Source organism: Lissotriton vulgaris, unplaced genomic scaffold, assembly GCF_964263255.1.
Source record: "Lissotriton vulgaris unplaced genomic scaffold, aLisVul1.2 SCAFFOLD_394, whole genome shotgun sequence".
NCBI lineage: Eukaryota > Metazoa > Chordata > Amphibia > Caudata > Salamandridae > Lissotriton > Lissotriton vulgaris.
In genome coordinates this window covers 875443-897059 of record NW_028255035.1, presented here as the reverse complement: position 1 = coordinate 897059, position 21617 = coordinate 875443, and the positions used below count along the sequence as shown (strand labels likewise).

Here is a 21617-nt window from a genome sequence, read left to right as displayed (position 1 = left end):
CTCTGGTTCCTCGGCGGCTGGTATAAGTGAAGGGGGTTTCCTGAGGGTAAATATTGAGAATGTATTACACACAATAGTTTCAAATGGTGGCAGACTGAGTTTTTAATGTTTTCATTATTGTGCTTTCTTCTTGACAGTTGACATAGAATAGAGTGTCCAACAGTGGTGTGACAACAAGGTGTGTAGCCCTGACGAATCTGCCAAATATATTGAGGCAGAGAAACAAGTTGGCGATAGGGAATGGTATGCGATGGTAGCTACCAGCCTTTTTAATTCAATAGTTCACACCTAGGGGCCCATTACGATGTCGGGCGGATTGCCTCCGCCAGGCTGGCGGTTGCCACCGCCGGCCTGGCCGAGGCAATCTGCCCGACACCGTATCCAGAATTCCCCCGCCATACTAGTATGGCGGGGGGAATGCGCCGTACGGATAGACCGTCTGCCGCTTTTCCGCCCTGGTCGCCTTGCGACCGCGACGGAAAGGGCTTAACATGGTGGCGGTGTCCAATGAACACCGCCAGCCATATCATGATGTGTGGGCATAGGTGCCTTTCCGCGTCAGCGATGCCGCCACGGAAAGACAGGCGGTCTTTGCTTTGGGGGCCCCCTGCGGGCCCCCCTGGTGAAGGCCGAGGTGGTGGGTGCAAAGGAGGGGTATGTGTTGTAACCTCCAGCATTTGCATACACCAAGCAGCAGGCACGGCGCGGTGCCTGCCGCTTCGTGTATGCAAATGGGTGCATTCATTTTTAAGATTGTGGCGGGCGGTGCAGTGAGCACCGCCCGACACAATGTTAAATAGGAGGGATGTGCCAGCTACTGTGACGGGCCCATCCTAATGCACACATCGGGACCCCCGCCCTTTAGGAGGGCGGTCCGCCATCCTATTGACCCCCCTAGTATCTAGGAATAAAATTGCGGAGAGGTGTGCCTGTTGATTTTAAACACATTTATTTGTCACAAGCAGATTGGATCTGCTACCACTTTCCATTTCCCTTTTTGGTTTTTGTTTGGACACACTTTTCCTTTTCTTTTGAACTAAATGACGACCAGTGATGAGAAAGGGGCCCAGTCTGGTGATCACTTGTCAGTTGCCCCGAGGGTGGTGTTCCCGTGAGGTGTCATTCGGTTCTTTACACATTTTTTTGCAGAAATCTGTCTGCTGCTAATCCTATGCGGTGGATTCTCTGTATCGATTAAGGTCTCAGACAGTTTTATGTTGTTTTATGTGACTGTCAAGAGTTGTTTGCCAATATGTTTTCTTTTTAACTTTCTAAAGAATATTGGACGTATTGCAGTAAATACCCCTGTAGAAAAGACGGTGGATAGGGGAGTGTAACAGAGATCATGAACATGTGACTGGTCTGTTACAAAATATACTGAAAATGTTTACGCCCAAAGGAAAGGGTTTATTGATTGTTGATGGATGGTCTTGAGCCCAAAACAATGGCGGTCAGATGCTGATCAAACTGCCATCTTAATGAGGCCCTTTGTGTCAGAAAAGTATTTCATGTGTTGTGCCTGGGTGTTCCTGTGCATCCACCCATCATTACCTGTGAAGTAAACACACATTCACAAAGACTTGTAAATATGGATTTTCTCTAAAAGCCTTCGCCACCATGAGCCTGGTGTCATGAAAAGAAACATATTTATTTTTTTCTCCTTGTTATTTCCTCTTGCGTATAAAAAGAAGAAATAGCCTCAAAGGATAGTTATTGTGCAGGAACGTACCCCTTCGTAAATAAAAACTATCCTGACCACAACACAGGCACCCTTGCACTACAGCGCAAGGTTGCTTGCCTTGGAGCTGGGCAGTACAAAGCGCACCGGCACATGCAGAGAGCGTTACTGTGCCATTTCTTTGAAGATATGACGCAGGTCTGCTCTCTCCAGGTCATGCAACACAGCTCAGAAACCCCATCTGTTTGTAAATCGTGTCCTGAATCTTTTCTGTTTAACCCTGCATCCATTAGTTAATCTTGAGGACAATGGCGACATCCTGTCATTGAAAAGGGCATTTTGTATTTTGTGGGATAACACTGGCAATAACCTGCTGTTAAGAAAATTATTTTTTCTCGCTGTTGACTACTTTATTGCAAATTATTTCACTGTACCAACTTGCTACTGTGCTCGAAAAAATGTTTTCCGTTTCCAACAATCTTACGTATATTAACAATCTTAGTTTGTGTATTAGTTTTAACATTTCTATGTTTATTATTCCATATTAATCACTCTACTGTATTTCTCTCTTCCCTTTTCATTGTCCTTTCCTAGTAACATCCTTCCCTCATGCTTCCTGATTAATTATCTAAAATCTGTTGTAAATCGCCCTTTACTCCATCATTTTTCCCAGCAGAATCATCCAAATGGGGTCGATAAGATGCACTTGAAGTTGACCTCTTCACTGTAGACAGCTATTGAAAGCTTTCAGTGACTCGGATGCAGGCTATCTGAAATCCATTACAGGAGCCTGCGCTCTCTGCTTGCCTGACCCTTACTACCCTTTCTGGGTCCTGGGAGACCGCGCAGAGTTGGCCAGTTATCTGGCCCGTTAGCTTGGGCTAAGCACAGATGACGTGGAATAGCCAGTATTCCAGGCAAGAGGGATTTCCAAAGATTTTATTTACAACACGACCACGTGCTGAGACCCAGAAGCTAATAAATGAGAGCTTCATCACCCGCCAATTGCAGTGCGTAGCTATCAATAGTGCCGAACATGCAGTGGCATCAGGGCCCAGGAACTTGAGCTGCAGTTTTGCCCCCCCCCCCCCATTTGTAGCTTTATTTCCTATTTAATTTGAAGATGGGGCTCATTTTCCTTGCTTTCATTAAGGGCCATGGCCTCTTTGCGATGCCACTGCATTTTCCATATATATTTCTCTTTTCTTTATGAATTTAAAATATGTCCTATAGTAGCCTTCATCTCCTTCGACCCACATGCAGGGAAGCTGGTTGCAATTGTTGACGTAATTGACCAAAACAGAGCACTGGTGGATGGCCCTTGCAGTGGCGTCAAAAGGCAGGCTATGCCCTTCAAGTGCATGCAGCTTACTGACTTTGTTCTCAAGTTTCCCCACAGCGCTCGTCAGAAGTTTGTAAGACGTGCCTGGGAGAAAGAAAATGTAAATGAAAAATGGTCTCAAACAAGATGGGCAAAGAAGATCGATGCCAGAGATAAGAAAGCCAAGATGACAGATTTTGACCGCTATCGCGTCATGAAGGCCAAGAGGATGAGGAACAAAATCATCAAGGCTGAAGTAAAGAAACTCCAAAAGGAAGCTTCCAAAAAGCCAGAGTAAATTGATTGGTTCATGAAAGAGTTCTTTAATATAAAAAAAAAACTCATGCAAACTTTATATCTTCTTCTTAGGTGGTTGAAAGAACTTCCTGTTTTCTAAAGGCTATTTCAGGTAGTAGGTGTTTGCACAGAGTCAGGATTGTAGATGCAGTTAGGTGCTCTGCAAGTGATCAAAACAATCAGTCATTGGTATTCATTAGGCCGTCTCTTTTTCTCAGTTGTTTACACGGAACATGGCTGCTTTCAGTGATCGTTGATTTCCAGTGTTTGAGATTTTAAGTCAGAGTTTACTCGCTTAAAATGTCCCAGCATTGCAAGGAGCATCCTTCCGAAAGGCCTTCTTTGGGGCTCTTCAATCGAGATGATACATTTAAATGTGCAGCATTTGATAACCTTAACTTGGAAAGTCTTCTTTTCTGTACTCTTTTCATCTTAAGAAGAGCAGTCAGTCTGGGGTGACAAAAGACAGGTCAAGCCTGGTGTCAGGTTCTGTTGCCTTTATCTGGTGTTTGGTGTTGAAGTGAAGATCAGGTCTCTCCAGGGCTTGTGTTGGCGGTCATGGCTAGCTGCAGACTCTTGGCACAAATGTGCCCATTCTCGATTGCAAGGAGCCCAAAGTTCAAGATTTTCTCATTTTCTTTAGAAGGAGTGCACTCTGATACCAGTCAAGGGCCCAGGATGTGGGAAGGCACTTCTTGCGGATCAGGAACTCACTCCAGCAGAGGACACAGGGCCTCTGGCAGGTCCAATTACTGGCCCAGGCCCATTGTTATTTTTCTCCCCATTCCCTTCCAGTTAGACCCAGCCATATGCAAATCAGTCTTGACTCTGCTCCTCGAACTGGCAGGCCATGTCCTCCCTGGGTAGGAAACCAGCATCCTGGGACCGGTTTCAGGTTTTCACCCCTCATCATCCAGACTAGCTTGACCCCAGTGGCATGGAGAGCGCAGGACCCATGTCTGGACATACTCGTCCCACTCAGGGTGAGAAATGCAAAAAGAACAATTGATGGACAGAATGCTCAACAATAGCAAACATTCATCCCAGCACAGATATCTGGACCTAAATCCATACTGGGGTGAGTGTTTAACAAACTTAGGACAGTTTATATTGTAATTATAATTGCATTTATGTAGTGCTTACTACACCTGACGACGCATTGAAGTGCTTTTCTGCGAATAGCATGCTACTCCGGAACTCAAAAAGTATTTGTGGTGCATGAGTATAGGGAAATATAAAATTAATTTGAGTGGTGAATATGTGAGTCTGTTAGTTTGATTGAAAAGGATAATGGAGGGATAGAAGAGGAAAGGTTCTAGGAAGTGTTTATTTGGAGATCGTAGCAGTAGGAAGAGGATTTAGATGACTAAAGGAGAGATGGAGGAGGGAAGATACTCTAGAAGTAGAATAGGAAGAGAGATTAACTATCTGATGAGTCTAGGAGGGATACATGAGGGAAGCTTGTTTGGGAGATCAGAAAAGTAAAAGAGTGTTGAGATGATGCAAGGATGGGTAAATGAGGGAAGAGTCTAGAAAGGGAATAGCATTTTTTTAATTATAAGTTTTTATTGAGGATTCAACATAAGATATATACAGTTCTGCAGTGTCATCAATCTGTTACAGAGGATTTAAGGCTCAATATTTGGTACATTAGCAACTTGGTAGAATTGTGATTGCCTCTGAATAAATCAAAATAAAGAAAAAGATCTCACATGGAGGAGGAAGTAGTTCTAGAGAGGCAGATAGAGACATAATAGTAATCTTATATTTGGAGTTCCACATGTCCCCCAACTAGGCATCTGTCACCTGCATAGGTGTGTTCTCCAGGCTACTTACTGGATTGTGGTGTTGTGCCCTAAACTATGTAGGTAAGTGACCTGTGGTCGCCATATATCCTCCCATATATCCTGCTGTCTGCTAGCGCTCTGCATAAGATTTTAAAATTAAGTTAGTCGTGTCTGACAATATGCCGCATCAGCAAGCCAGAGTTTGAGCGTTGATGCCGGTCTTCGCCTCCAGTGTATTGCCACTCTACGTTTGGCCAGGACCAGCAACATTGCCACAAGGTGTCTGTGGGCATCGGGCACCTTCTTGGCATAGCCTAGTAGGCAGAGAAGGGGATTAGGTGTAAGGGTGGTCGATGCGATAGCACCAATGGATTCTCACACTTCCAATCAGTAGGCTGCCTCTTTAGGGTAAGGCCACGCTAAATGTATAAAAGAGGCATCAGGCGACGCGCAGTGCAAGCAGCGTGTGTCTGTACTGACAGTGCAAGCAGTGTGCGTCTGTACTGAGGGCAATCGTGCGCAGTGCAATTTGAGTGCGGTAAATCGTGTGGAGCAACTTGAAATTTATCTTTTTGAGTCTGTAATTGGGGGAGAGTTTTTCTGTTTGGCTGCAGCAGTATTGCCATTGCTCGGGTGTAGGACTGTCGAGCAGGTCCGCCCACCAGGCGTTGGGCGCCAGCTCTGCACTAGGAGATGTAGCCGCCATGGATAGTGAGTACAGTCTGGTGACAAGCTTACGGTGTGTAGTGGCCATTTGGATATGTTCTAACGCAGTGTTAGTGGTAAGGGTGGGCGTAAAATCCGTTTCGCGGGCGAATTTGCGGATTTCCCGCGATTTCGCGATCCGCGAATCTCGCGAAATCGCGGTAAAATCCGCGAATCAGCGGGGACGAATTTTCAGCCAAGCAAGGGTTACAGCAGCAGGTGCAAAAGTTGAACCTAATTTCTTTGTAACCTTTTACAAAAGGGTTACAAACACATTAACTTCAACTTGGACACCTGCTGCTAATTGCTTCCTGGCGCCTCGTTGCCTACTTGCAACTATTCTCTGACCCTGCTCTGACCCTTTAAGCAGGGTCAGAGAATAGTTACAAGTAGGCAACGAGGCACCTGTCCAAGGAATTAAACCTCATCAGGAAGCACTTACAGATATAAAAAACAGGAAGAAGGGAGAGGATGGCAAATACACCCATTTTGAGTTGTCAGGAGGGGTTAAACTAAAAGAGACCTTTACAGCACAATTTTCATATGCATTTTGCTAAAAATAAAAAGCTGTATGTTCTGTAGGGGCAACTCAGGAATCTGGCCCTTCAGAGATCCGGCCTCTCTTTCTTTCTCTCGTTCTCTCTCTCCCTCTCTCTTTCCCTCTCTTTCTCTCTCTTTCTATATATCTATCTATCTATCTATCTATCTATCTATCTATCTATCTATCTATCTATCTATCTATCTCTCTCTCCCTCTCCCATAAACGACTGCATGGGTAACTTCGCTATGCAAGCGGCTCGCGAAGACGCAAAAAGCCCCGCGAACACGCAAAAAACCCCGCAAACACGCAAAAAACCCCGCAAACACGCAAAAAAACAAAAATCCGCAAATTCTCGAATTTTGTGGATCGCGAATTCGCAAATCCGCAAATTCGCAGATCGCGAATTCGCAAAATTCGCCCATGCTTAGTTAGTGGGAGGGTGCACTGGAAATTAATTATTAGCACTTTTGCAAGTCGCCCGCATCTGCTGATATAGTAGGCTATTCAATAGTGTGGGTGTCAACGTGGCAGTGCGTTCAGGTCGGAGGAAGGACCCTGCCATCTAGGTATAGGCCAGCATTTATGCTAATACCAAGCACTTTCGCACACAACTCCATGCCAGGATTTTGTAGCAGGGGAAAGGTGGGATTTGCAGTAAGTTGCATGGATGGAGCGTATAAGGCGTCAGCACCGCAGTATTCACGGAGTCCCTCCCATGACCAGCGCAAGAATTCAATAGTATTTATCTCTTTCCAGGGTTTTCATAGGGCAGGAACAGTGCAGTGCTAAATGGCCAGGGAGAGGCCAAGTCTGCCTTTACAGCAGTGTGTTGTTGGAATGGCGGCAGGTGGAGACACTAATGCAAGAAGCTAGCCTGGGTGCTAAAAGCATATAGTTGCAGACCAGGGCCCCCACGGCCCCAGTGTTCAAAATGGAGCATCAGAATATCGTAGGCGATACTCAGTTGGCGCCCTGACCATGCCAGGAAAATTAGATTGGATCAGAGTCTGTTAAAAAATTGCATAGTGAGCTGGAGCGGTATGTTTAGGAACAAATGAAGGAATTTTGGCAGGACAATCATTTTAGCAAATGCGATGCGGCCAGATAAGGATAGTTGAAGTTTTTTCCAGATTGGGATTTTGGCTTCCAGCCATTCAATGGCTCTACTGTAGCTAGCGGATAAGACTTTGTCTGTATTTCTGCTGAGCCAGACGCCCAGGTATCGAATCAGCTCAGTTGCCCATTTAAGCAGAAACTCAGTCTAGCAAGGTTGTGTGACATCTGTCAGGGGCAATAAAATGGATTTGCTCCAGTTCACTTGTATGTGCGAAAGTCCCCCAAGGCGTATGACCTCTCTGGTCATAGGATCTAAATTCTTGTGTGGCTCTCGGATAAATAATGCAATACCATCTGCATACATGGAGGCAAACAAGGCGCGGGCGGAGAACCCAATGCCCCGGTGTGTGATGTTGGCGGAGCTGCGCAGCTAGGGGTTCCATGGCGAGAGCAAAGGGCAACAGCGAGAGTGAGCAACCCTGCTGTGTGCCCTTAGTGATTTTGATGGGTTTGGTGATCTGGCTTTTAAATTTGATGTGCACCGTGGGGAGAGTATATAGCAGCTTAATGTTCCAAATAAGGCCCGCGATGAGGCCCAGGTGGGCCAGCAGAGGAAACTAGAAAGGCCATTCGAGAGAGTTGAATGTTTTAGTAGCTTTGAGAAGTGCAGCCACAGAGGGGAGAGTGAGATTAATTTTGTGTATGATAGAGAAAATGGTTCGGAGGTTATGTGAGGTGGCGCAGCCAGCAATAAACCCAGATTGGTCTGGACGTTCTATTAGAGACATGAGGGGAAGCAACCAATTTGCCAACACCTTGGCCAGTATTATTTTGTCAGTATTGATGAGCAAAAGTGGACGCTAGGAGTCACACGATGTTGGTGATTTATTGAGTTTCAATATATATGTGCTGAGCGCCTCACAGGACGAGGGAGGAAGACAACCAACCTTGATGGACTCATTATACATCTACACCAGATGGGGTATCAGGAGTGGGACATATTCCTTATAAAAAGCGAACATGAGGCCGTCGCTCCCGGGGCTTTATCTGCAGGGAGTCCCGAAATAACCATGGTGATTTCCTTGTTGGTGAATGGGGAATCAAGGTATTCACGGTGTGCCGGGTTGAGCCACAGGAGCTCGATTGAATCAAAATATTAAAGGAGTCAGGGTCCTCAAAAGAGCCTACGTGTAGATTTGAGTATAAAATCTAGTGATTGTTTTTATAATATAAACAAACCAGTGCTGTGAGTCTGTCTCCCGAATCGGACAATTTTGTCTAGATATCAGCTTCCCATCACTTTTTATGGACACCAAACCAGGATTGGTACGAATACCAATGTAAATTTTGATAGAAATGTATTATTGCTTTCCAGGTCTTCTCTTGCAGTTTCGCTATTGGCGACAGACCTCCATTAATACGTGAATTAGTTACAAATATAGCCTTTTGTTCACTTTTCTGTAGTAAACAGATTTTCATAAGCATACGTGAGTAAGGTGGGGATTTGTGCAACCTCGTCCTGAAGAAGGAGTTTTTGACTCTGAAACATGTTGACGCACACAGGAGGTTAATGTACATCACAATACATTAAAAACCTCACTACACACCTTTTTTAGAAATACCAGCTCGGGGGCCCATTAAAACTTTTTTGAGCTACCCCACGAGCCAGGTATTTTTTAATCATCACTTATTACACTCCAAACCTCTCTACTCACTGACCACCACTACCCTACACACACCACACATAGCCTGTGTTTAAGTTCTCCCGCGTAGTCTTAGGTAGTAGCACGCTGCATCCCGTAGAGGGGTGCGAAGACCCCTATGATGAAGCATGACACCAAGAGTCCTTTTGGTGTGTGAGGGGTATTTTAAAAACACCTAGTGCTCCCCACCATCGTAGGGATCACTGTTACCTATTAGTGGATTCCACTTTGTTTTTGATATTATTGTGAGTACTCACCCTGTGGTAAATAAAATTACCTGGACTATTTTTCTATACATTAATACCAATAAGGATAGCTCATAAAATGAGAGGCAGAGTCCGTGGTATCTGAGTCATAAGGGCTTTAATTAAGATGACTCGAGTCAGCGAGAATCGGGTTCCATCACCACTAAAGTTCAGGAAGGGATATCTAACGTTTTATTAACATCACACATTATATATAGTAAAACCATACAATTGCAATGAATACAGTAGGCGTAACAAGTGAAAAGAGAGAGAGATAAGAACATATGGGCGTAAAAGAAGGCGTGTAAGGAGGCGTACACGTAGGTGTGCACTTGATGAGTCATAGAAGTGTCATAGGTGGGTGGATGCATAGAGGAGGTCTGTAGGGTCAGCAGAAACCTTTACCCTACATGTGCGCGCAACTGGTCATGACGTGAGATTGACGTGTAACTGGGGAGAGCTGGGGGTTGACTTTAGCACTAGTAGAGGAGTCTAGAGTCTGGGATGTCAGAACGACCTGCACCTTTGGCATATCTGATATCTGGTGTTTGGAGGATGTATTGTCTGAAGTAAAGGTCTCTCGAGCAGAGGCCGTTCATCACTGAATCCTAGTGCGTGCATATATTTCTTTGTGCATTGCGCGGGGCCATGGCCCTACTATGGCAACGGGTTCAGTAAATCAAGTTGCATAGAGACAGGAAGGCTGGGCCCTATGCTCTGCAGGCGGAAATGTTTACCTATTTCACTAGACTGGAATGTGTTTTTGCGGAGGCTGAGCAGATAACTGTAGGCAAAATACCGTCTTGGCAGGCAGGCCAGGCGCCTCTCGGCTGGGCAGGGAGTAAGGGAGAGGTCAGGGATGCATACCTAAACTGCAGTGTTTCAGAGACAGAAGAGGCTCGGAGCCTGAATTCAGGGCCTGGCTCGGCTGGGCCACAAAAACGTGTGCTTCGAGATATTTAAACGTGTACCATGTAAATGCATTGGCAACATAGGCCTCAGTGCAGAATTAACGTATTATTCATGAAAGGCCTACTAACTGACATGCTAATGTTGAACGGAAATGCAGAGGCATTATTATGACAGGCGCGGGAAGGGAATATTCATGGACATACATGGGGCATAGGTATGTGGATAGGGTGCGAGGGGGGGACACACTGACCACCTAAAATTTCTGTTTCCTCATTCCCTCCTTGGCCCCCACTGCGCCCTTTAGGATATATCGATTTTCATGAGACCATCTATCTGTTCATATAGCATCATTTGCTCGTCTTTATTCATTCGGGCACGGGAACGTGAACGTGGACGGGGAATACATGCAGTGGCACACAAGCCGCAAATCGCTGGGCCACATTGCAGACAGAGACAGCAACTGAATACGGTGAGCAGTACTATTCCTAGGAATGACAATACTTTCCATCCCCAGGCTGATATCACACTCCAGAGCCAACCGGACCAAGTCCAGGTGCCTGGGTTCTGGTGTATCTGGTGAGCTATCTTATGGAGCCTTGTTATTGCTGCATACACTGATGGTGCGTTATTAGGAATAAACACACAACAACTGGAGCCGATCACTCTACAAGCTCCGCCCCTATCGGCCAAGATGACTTCAAGAACAAGGCGGTTCTGAAGAACAACAAGTCTCATAGCAGACTGCTCTTCGGTTAAGTTACCTAGGGCAGAAGTAGTTTCGTTCACTACTGCTTCCAAAGTTCTGGTTAATCTACGTATTAATTTACTATTTTGAATGGGACCTATAAAGAAAAAGAATCCTTTATTGAAATCAGTATATTGCTCCAATGTTGTCTCAGTCTGATCGACAATTGGGGACTCGATCTCCCTCCTGTGTCTTATATGTACAAGTTGAGAATCGCGATGATAATGGGATGGAGCTAGAAAAACAGGTGGCAATAGGAACGCAATATAACATGTTCCACCCCAGTCTAAGGGCAGACGTACATAAGCTGTCTGACCACAAATAAAATAGGAATGGCGGGAGGTTTTGAAAGTAGACTTTCCTTTATCACTGAACTCGACCACAGTATTACAATCACTGTGTCCTAAGTGTACTGAACCATTTTTCCTTACGCATAATTCACCTTTCACTGGTAAGACGGTTATAAACGGCAAATCTGAATTAGTCTCAGACTGGACGTTCAGAATCATGAGGTTAAGGGAAAAATTTCCTAATTCGTATACTTCATTTTCTAGATCGGTCCCTTTCCTTTGGGGAAGACCGTCTTTGTCTGGGAAACATGCTTTATTCATAACTGTATTCAGGTCTCTCCATATCCCATCGCCCTGGGAAACTGTGGACTTACTGTCTAGTGATGACATTAAAGCAAACCATGCTCCGCGCGAACCATTGTGCGAAAACGGATAAGGAAAGAGGGGCAGAGCTCCCTTCATTTTCTGGTAGGGTGGGAGTCGGCCACATACCCAGCAATTCGTGACATTGCTGGTCTGATGAGAATGGTGTAACATACGGATAAAAGTGTTGTTGCGCAGTGCTAGTCGATAGGATAGTTCGTGAGGTGGCAGGTCACTGAATGTGTGCTCTACAGTGTCATTGAAAGAAGAATGTACATGTGAGCCAAAAGGAGGAAAGAAAACATGTAGTGTCAAGCTTATACATATAATCGACATACTTAAAAAGAACATGATGATCAAAGTTATTATACATCTACTGCGTAAGTTTTTGCAGTATTTATCTTTCATTCTTTTCTGTCTATCTCTCTCACTATTTGGGTCTACAGTCTTATACATGTCAGGAACCTGTCTAACCGCTTCACCCGAGGGGGACTTAAACAATTAAACGCTGTCTGACTTACTAGACCGTAATTTAGACCTGTACTCCTGTTGCGGAGTTTTTTCTAGCAAAGGAAGTTTAATGTCAGAGTCGGAACAGTTACCAGAAACCTTCGCGGAACAGTCCTCAGATTCCTTTACTGCGCCAAGTCCATGGAATCTTTTAACATGGTGGGCGTGGATCCAGCCCTTACGTCCTTCCACTTTGATAGCCGTCCTCGTGGTCAGTAGCACAAGCTTCGGCGACTTCCAATGCGGCTCCAGGGGGCTTGACCGGTCAAAATTTCTCACCAGGACTAGGTCTCCAGGGACGATGACGTGGTCCTTGACCTGGGTGTTGTCTGGGAAAGCGGCGGCAACCTGTGAACGACAAGAGAGTAGTGCAGACATCAAGGAAGCCAGGTAATCTGTCAGCATATTACTGTCGGCATCTGTGATTTTTCTAGGCATAGGCGTACCCCACATATTTGGCGGTCTACCGAAAACTACCTCATATGGAGATAGTCCGGTTCTGGAATGAGCTACCATACGCATGTAAAAGAGGGCAACCGGCAGGGCTACCATCCAATCCACACCTTTTTCTGCACAGACCTTTGCTAGCCGTGTTTTCAGAGTCTGATTGTGTCTCTCGACGAGACCAGCTGCCTCTGGGTGTTGTACCCAATGGAACTTCCACTGGTACCCTAACAGGAGAGATACTTGTTTCATTAATTCAGAAGAGAATGGCTGTCCATTATCTGAATACACGACAAGGGGCAAGCCGTATCGCGGGAAGAATTCATGGACCAACTGCTTGGCAGTGGTCACAGCAGTGTAATCTGGGACTGGGTACGCTTCTGTCCATCTGGATAGGGCACATACAATTACAAGGACATACTTGAATCCTCGACATCTGTCCATCTGAATATAATCCATCTGGAGGACTTCAAAAGGGTGATCAGGAGGATGAAATCCACCTTGTTCCACGGGAATGCCTTTGCCTGGATTGAACTGACAACAGATCATGCAGGTACGCACTTTCTGTTTCGCTGCTGCACGTAAATGCTTGTTGAACCAGATATTCTGTATACTGTCTAACATGGCTTTTTCTCCTAAGTGTGCTGGACTATGTGCTGTATTAATAATAACTTGAACCATAGAGTCGGGGAGAAACCATGTGGCTTTTCCTTTCGTCATCCATCCCTGATCTGTCTGGACCCCTCCTTGTTCAGTCTATTTCTTGATTTTGTCTGGAGTGGCATGTGTCTGTATGTCGAGTACATCTTGTAAGGGGTCCCTGACTGTCATGCAATTCGTCAGTGATGATACTTCCGTCTTTGTCATGTCAGCTGGGATGTCTGTCTGAGTCTGTGCTGTAAGTTTGGCTGTTCGATCTGCCAGGTCGTTACCCTGGGAAATAGTATCAGTGACTTTCGTATGTGCCTTGCACTTCATGATTGCTATTTCTGTAGGCAAGTGTATTGCATCTAACAGAGCTTGAATGAGGGGACCATGCTGTATTTTGGCTCCATGGGAGGTCAGAAAACCTCTCTTGCCAGAGGACACCGAAGTCGTGAACGACTCCGAATGCATACTGTGAATCTGTGTATATGTTTACTTTCAGGTTCTTGGCTCGTATGCAGGCTTGGGTCAGAGCGATGAGCTCTGCTGCTTGAGCAGACAAGGTGTCAATACGTTGTGTCTCTATGACTGTAGTATCAGTGGTTACGGCATATGCGGCCACTAACTCTCCTGTGCTTGTTCTCATACATGAACCATCCACATAAAGTGTCAGGTCTGGGTCAGGTAATGCAATGTCTGTCAAGTCTTGTCTTGGCTTCGTCACTATGTTAATTACTTCCACACAGTCATGGGGTGTAGGGTCTGACGTACTTGAGGGTAAAAGCGTCGCAGGGTTTAGGATGTTACAACGTCTGATCTCTATGTGTGGCTGGAACAATGTCAGTTCATATCCTGTCAGTCTTGCTATAGTCAGGTGCTGTGTCTGTGTTCGGTTCAAGAGAACTTCCACTGAGTGTGGAACCTGTACTGTCAGAGGATGTCCTAACACAATGGAATCACTTCTTCTGATTGCTAGAGCTGTTGCTGCAACTGATTTGAGGCACGCAGGCAGAGCCTGGGCCACTGGGTCTAGTGTACTAGAAAAGTAAGCACAAGGCTTGTGATTTCCTGCTTGATCTTGTGTAAGGACAGATAATGCTGTGCCATCGCGTTCAGTAACAAAAAGTGTAAAAGGTTTGCTGTAACATGGTGTCGCTAACACTGGTGCTTGACATAGAGCTTTCTTCAGTTCATCAAAAGCAAGTGTATGTTCCTGAGTCCAAGGGAGGACAGGCGAAGACGCTGCCTCCTGTGTTGTCAACTGTATAAGTGGTTTGGCTAGATATGCGTACTGAGGAATCCATTGTCTGCAGTAAGAAGTGAGGCCAATGAAGGCCCGTACTTCCTTTTGTGTCTTGGGCCGTGGAAGATGTGCAATTAACTGAATGCGGTCAGGTGTCAACTGTCTACCCCTCTTGGACAGCAAGTGTCCAAGGTATACCACTTGCTGGACACAGAATTGTAGCTTCGAAGGGGACGCTTTGTGCCCCTTCTCTGCCAGGAAGTATAAGACTGTCAGTGATGCACGTTCGCAGTCTCGTTCTGTCCGTGCTGTGATCAATAGATCATCAACATATTGGAGCAGGGCAGTGTCAGTAGGCATGTAAATACTGTCTAATTGTCTCTTCAATGCTTGACTGTAAATACTGGGACTCTCTGTGAACCCTTGAGGAGCCCTCGCAAATTTGAAGCTTCGGCCATTTAAACAGAATCCGAAAAGGTATTGGCTTTCCGGATGGATTGGGACACTAAAGAAGGCGTTCTTGAGATCAATTACAGTAAAGAACGTCGCTTCAGAATCAATTGCAGTCAATAATGAGGAAATGTCTGGGACCACTGGGTACTGGGGTATTATGCATTTGTTCAGTTCTCGGAGATCAATCACTAATCTGTAAACCGGCGGTGCATTCGGATCAGTTCGCTTAAGAATCGGAATGATAGGAGAATTACATACATTGGAGTCAGTTTCTACAACCACTCATTGAGCAATGAGTTTGTCAACAATTTTTAGTAAGGCAACTACAGCCTCGGGTGGTAACTTGTATTGTCGGATTCGTGGCAGTACAACTCCTCGCTTGAGTGTGACACGGTATGGTGTTATGTGCATGTAACCTACATCAGTCGGACCTTGTGCCCATAAATGCTGTGGTACATTCTGAAGTCTAGGATCAAAATCTCTCAACACATAATGTCCTTTAAAATCACGTAAAAACAATCTCACTCCTTCCGGGGAACAACAAATCACTGCTCCTAGTTCTTTCAATGTTTTTATACCAAGCAAGTTTTCTGGACATGATTTCGTAAGCAATAAGTCTGTAGTACGGGACAATGGACCGACTTCTAGGGAAACTGGCTTTGACACTTCGTTAACAATAGGCTTTCCTGAAAATCCCAGGGAAATATTCTGTGAGCCTGAGAGGGGTGCCCCTGGAACCTCGTCGTGACTGATGGTAGTTCTGCTCGCACCTGTGTCGATCAGAAATTTTCTGTCTTTCCCCAATACATGGCTATGCACGTAGGGACCCTCTTGATCTACAGGAACCTCGATAAGAGGCAAGCCAACCTCCCTCTCTAGGCTGTTTCATGAGTACTGTTGATAATCTGGGTAATCTGACTGTGCGTACTGGTACATTTGTTGCGTGACATGTTGCGTGGCAGCTATGGGTTGGGGTACAGCTACTGTCTGTTGTGCGTTCTGTGGAGGTTGCGTGTTTTGCGGGATGTGTTCCTGTCTAGGAGGACGCGGTCTTTCCTTCGTCTTGCCTGTAGCTATATTGTGTTTCAGGACAGCACATTCATTTATATAGTGACCTGGCTGCTTGCAGTAGTTGCAGTTCCCTTTGACAGGTGCCGCACCCTTTCTCTGGCTATCGGCGGCTGGAACTGATTGGGCAACTAATACTTTCATTTTCGTGTCTTTCATACGTCTCTTTTCGTGTTCTTGTTCTTCTCTAATTCGGTTCTGGTGGTACTGTAACATTTGTAACATTTGGGAAGGGCTATTAGCTTGCCAGGTACTTTCAACCTTCAGTACTCTATTTTTAATCTGGGATAAGGAATTCTCTACTAATTTGGTCACAAAAAGATGTGGGTAAGATTCACTACTTGTCTTCAGGCCGCTATTAATAATAAAACATTTCTCAAATCTAGAATAAAAATCACTAGTGTCTTCATCTTGTTTCTGTTTGCAGGCTGAAATAGCATCCCAATCTTCCTTTTTGGTAGTCAATAATCTCGGCAAAACCTGTATCAATAGCTCGGGTAATTCTTTAGCTTTATCCCCAAGACCAGTGCCAGGGGTTCGTGTATTATCTTCGTCTTCTAATTCTGCCCAGTTAATCTTTTTCTCTCCCACCTCCCACTCTTTTTCTTTGATTTTTTCGTAAATGCCTGCAGGTAACAGGACTTTCAACATTTTAATCGTATCAGCATATGTATACTCTCCCATGCAGAGCATGTCTTTTAATTCACGGTGGAACCCTGCTGGGTCTTTATCATGACAGGGCAGTAATTTTTTCATTTCCAATAATTCCATTTTCGTTAACGGAGTGTACACGTATACTCGTTGAAGCGTACCCGCGTCAGTTCTAACGGGATGAACCTCTCGTAAGGGATTCTGTCTGTCTATGTAAAAGGTCTTTCTTTCTCGGTGTGGAACAGGAATAAAGTGTGGAGTCAGGAAAGTCATGTATTTATGTCGTTGTTCAAATATGGCATTAATTAATTCAGTACCTAGACCTCTCCATCTTGCTAGGAGTAAATCGTCCAATAAATTATATAGGGGACCTGGATCAGAATGCTGACTCTCGTACAATGTGATGAGATGTTGAATCATGTACATACCAGCTAAATGCTGTTCTTCCGGAGGAAGACTCAAAAATGTTTGCGCTACTATGTCATCTTTATATATGTTAGAATTGCCAGCCCATTGTACTGCTGACCGGGCTAGTTCCTGTTCATGCATGGTACTAAGTTCGCTACTCCCTACTCGTTTTTTCAATGCTTGATCAGTGGCTTGGAATATGTGTTCAAGGGAATATCGTTCTGGTATGGGAGAGAGAGAACGTTTCTTGTATTCTAGGCGTATGGGTCTATCAAAAGGTCTTGCCCTACCTACATAATGTATTTTATTCGTTCCCTCTGTTATCAAATCATCGTCCTCTGAGACTTCGTCATCCTCTTTCTCGGCTTCTTTCTCGGCCTGTTCTCTCTCGTGTATCTCAACAATTTCTTTACGAATTTTTCTGTACATGGCTTCTACACAACTCTGTTTATCATGTTTACCAGCAGCTATGTTGTCACTCCAGTTAGTCATGACTTTAGTTACTTCTTTATTTGGCAGGTCTTGTTCCCTGATCAAACAATTTACCAAAAACTGTAAGAGCATACGTTGAAGCTCCACTTTTCTATGTGCCATGGCCTCGCAAATACTTTCTGGTCCCTCCCCCGTTCTAATGAAGTGGTATATTTTATCTAAATGGTCCTTCATGCCTGGTAGAGTAAGCAAGTAATTTGTAACGCGTCTTAATCGTACTGAGTATATAATCATTGAACCTTCCCCTGGTACTGGATCATATATGCAATCAGTAAGGTGCTGTATAAGAGATGCGTGTGTAGCTGCTTTTGGCGTGTGTTGCAATGCTAGATCTCGTAATGATGATCGTTTTAACGGAGGTGGGGTGGAGGGGCCCCCTCCTGCGGCTCCTAGACTGGAATCGCCTAGGCTTGAATCAGTTTTACTGGCAGCGCTGTCGCTGGTAATGCAGGTTGATCTTGGGTTACAGGTGCTGGGAGAAAAGGATTCCGAGGGGGGTTGGTAGCAGGAGGAACAGTGGGGGGATTCATGTTATTAACAGGGTTGGGAGGATTAGTAGGAGGTACACGTACGTTTACATACTCTGGAGCAGCGTCATCTAAATAGGAAGAAAGAAAAATGTCCGCTGCAGTCTGTTTATGACTACGGGGTTTAGTCGGGATTAATGGTGGCGGCAAGTCACTGGGTACTTCCGGGGTCACTTTAGGTAGGCCCTCGGCGAGAAGGGGATACATGCCTTTAATAAGGGCATTTCTTTGTCGGTCTAATTGTTCTGTTCTAACTCGTTCACCTTCTTCTAATAGTTCTTTTTCTAGGGCTTTTTCTGATGCTTCTCTACTTCTCTCAGCTTTCTTAATTTCTTTCTCTGTTCTTCTATGCGCTTCTTTACGCCACAATTCTATGGCATCTTTCTGGGATTATCTGGCTTTCTTTTTCCACAGTGCTTCCTCTACTCTCGTGATGCAATCAGCATCCCACAGCATCCCTCCGTGGGCCTGAGGGAGTTAGCAGGAAAACCCGCGGATGTGCACAGTATGGGTCCGTCACGGCTGTAGAAGGGGTCAGGGGGCTGCGCTTACATCACCGGCGCGTGGGGAAGGGGACTCGTCCCTATTCGGGCGCCAGATTATGTGGTAAATAAAATTACCTGGACTATTTTTCTATACATTAATAACAATAAGGATAGCTCATAAAATGAGAGGCAGAGTCCGTGGTATCTGAGTCATAAGGGCTTTAATTAAGATGACTCGAGTCAGCGAGAATCGGGTTCCATCACCACTAAAGTTCAGGAAGGGATATCTAACGTTTTATTAACATCACACATTATATATAGTAAAACCATACAATTGCAATGAATACAGTAGGCGTAACAAGTGAAAAGAGAGAGAGATAAGAACATATGGGCGTAAAAGAAGGCGTGTAAGGAGGCGTACACGTAGGTGTGCACTTGATGAGTCATAGAAGTGTCATAGGTGGGTGGATGCATAGAGGAGGTCAGTAGGGTCAGCAGAAACCTTTACCCTACATGTGCGCGCAACTGGTCATGACGTGAGATTGATGTGTAACTGGGGAGAGCTGGGGGTTGACTTTAGCACTAGTAGAGGAGTCTAGAGTCTGGGATGTCAGAACGACCTGCACCTTTGGCATATCTGATATCTGGTGTTTGGAGGATGTATTGTTTGAAGTAAAGGTCTCTCGAGCAGAGGCCGTTCATCACTGAATACTAGTGCGTGCATATATTTCTTCGTGCATTGCGCGGGGCCATGGCCCTACTATGGCAACGGGTTCAGTAAATCAAGTTGCATGGAGACAGGAAGGCTGGGCCCTATGCTCTGCAGGCGGAAGTGTTTACCTATTTCACTAGACTGGAATGTGTTTTTGCGAAGGCTGAGCAGATAACTGTAGGCAAAATACCGTCTTGGCAGGCAGGCCAGGCACCTCTCGGCTAGGCAGGGAGTAAGGGAGAGGTCAGGGATGCATACCTAAACTGCAGTGTTTCAGAGACAGAAGAGGCTCGGAGCCTGAATTCAGGGCCTGGCTCGGCTGGGCCACAAAAACGTGTGCTTCGAGATATTTAAACGTGTACCATGTAAATGCATTGGCAACATAGGCCTCAGTGCAGAATTAACGTATTATTCATGAAAGGCCTACTAACTGACATGCTAATGTTGAACGGAAATGCAGAGGCATTATTATGACAGGCGCGGGAAGGGAATAATCAAGGACATACATGGGGCATAGGTATGTGGATAGGGTGCGAGGGGGGGACACACTGACCACCTAAAATTTCTGTTTCCTCAACCCGGTCACCCAGTCTCCGACTGTGGGATGGTCCTGCTGAGCCCTAGCTGCCACTTAGAATTGTTTTTGATAAACTGGCTATGGAGAACGAATCCACATCTTCTCTCTCTCTCTCCCCTTTTGTTATAACTATACTCACAATAATAGCAGTGAGCTCAATTAACATATTCAATTTTCCTGTGGGGAGGGCATTACTAGCAGTGAAACAGGAGAAAAGGGACATCAACCCAGAAGGTACAATCTAGTGGACATGACCCCAGTGTGCTTGGTATCAGCAAGGGAGGGTGGGGGGTTAATTGTTGTCACTTATCTGACTAGTCTCGCCCTCAGGATGCAGGGACCGCGGGCGGTCCTTGTTCAGTTGTTTGGGGAAAGATACAGCTGCTTTGGGATCCATGAAGTAGCGGGACTTGCCATCAATGTCTATCCTCAGTTTGGCTGTATATCGGAGGGCGTAAGTGATGATGAGCTGTTGAAACAGTCTCTTGGCCGGTAGGAAGTCTCTTCTGGCATTTTTAACATTGAGGTTAAAGTCTTGGTAAAAAGCTAGCACTTTGCCCTGATGCCGTAGCTCCTTCATTTCACTAGCATTTCAAAGGATAGTATCATGGTCACCATAGTTTAGGATGCAGGCAATTATTGATCTTGATGCGGCCCCAGGTGGAGCCGGGATTCCAATGAATGGTGAGGTCGCTCCACGATGAAGCACTCCAATAATGTCAAACCGAAGAGCTCACACAGTAAAGACTCCAAGAAGTCTTCCACACTTCCCATTGCCGTGGTCTCAGGAAAGCCAGGATGCTGGGTTGTTCCTCCGGGATCTCACCTCAAAATCTTGTTTTTTGCTCATAAAAGGTCCAGGATTTTATCAATTTTAAGCAATTTTTGATGTGCTTTGGCTATGAAATTGTCAGCATTGGATACTTGGGGCTCCACATGTGTAATGCCATTGTCGTGGGCATCAATGCGTTGCTTTACCTGGTCCAGACGTATCGCCAAGTGGTCGATTTTTGGGTCAATGGTTTTTAGGCTATTTTTGACATTGAAGAGTATCGATTTGATATCGTCCTGGGCGGTAGGGGCATCCGTCTGTGTGGCCCGATCACCTGCATCCTGCAGTGCGTCGCCGCTCACGTCCAGTGCGCCAGTCCTTGAAGTACAGTTTGGGTTGTTTTTGGTCCATTTTCCTTGAGGTGAGCCAAGGGCAGGGGAAGCAGATGTAGGAGTAGAACGGGTGAAGTGCTCAGCCCAGAACTCAGTCACAGGGTGCCAGGGGGGTCCAAGCAGGGGTGAAGAGCGCTCAACGTCCAGACCTCCACGCAGCCCAGAAGCCTCCAAAGATCAGCAGGTGAGGCCACAACAAGTCTTTCATGGCATGTACTAGTGGGAGGGACCCCAAAGTACCACTCCTTCACAATCGCAGGCGCCCAATGGTCAAGTTCCCATGAAGATGGGGGGGGCTCTAATGGTTCCGGTGAATTTTGGCTCCTCTGTAGCCGCATCTGTCACCAGCCACAGGATGAGAATAGCCAACCCCTCCCTCGGGCAGAATCAATGGCAATGGCCAGCAGGCTGCAATGAACATAAAAGCAGGGCTAGCAGAACTCAATGTCCATGTGAGGGAGGCAGGTAGGAGCCGGATAGGACGGTGCGCTAGGTATGGGCTCCTACTCACCGAGGCAGCTTCACAGTCGTGTCCAGGCGCTCCACACAATGGGCCGGTCAACCAGAGCGTCCCCCACTCAGTGGGGTGGCCCAG

The 21617-nt window shown here is 45.7% G+C and overlaps 1 pseudogene; it reads left to right on the top strand.

Annotated features, from left to right (window-relative positions):
* Positions 1-2835: 2835 nt before the first annotated feature.
* LOC147659341 (large ribosomal subunit protein eL14 pseudogene) lies at positions 2836-3340 on the top strand (annotated as a pseudogene).
* The last annotated feature ends 18277 nt before the right edge of the window (positions 3341-21617 follow it).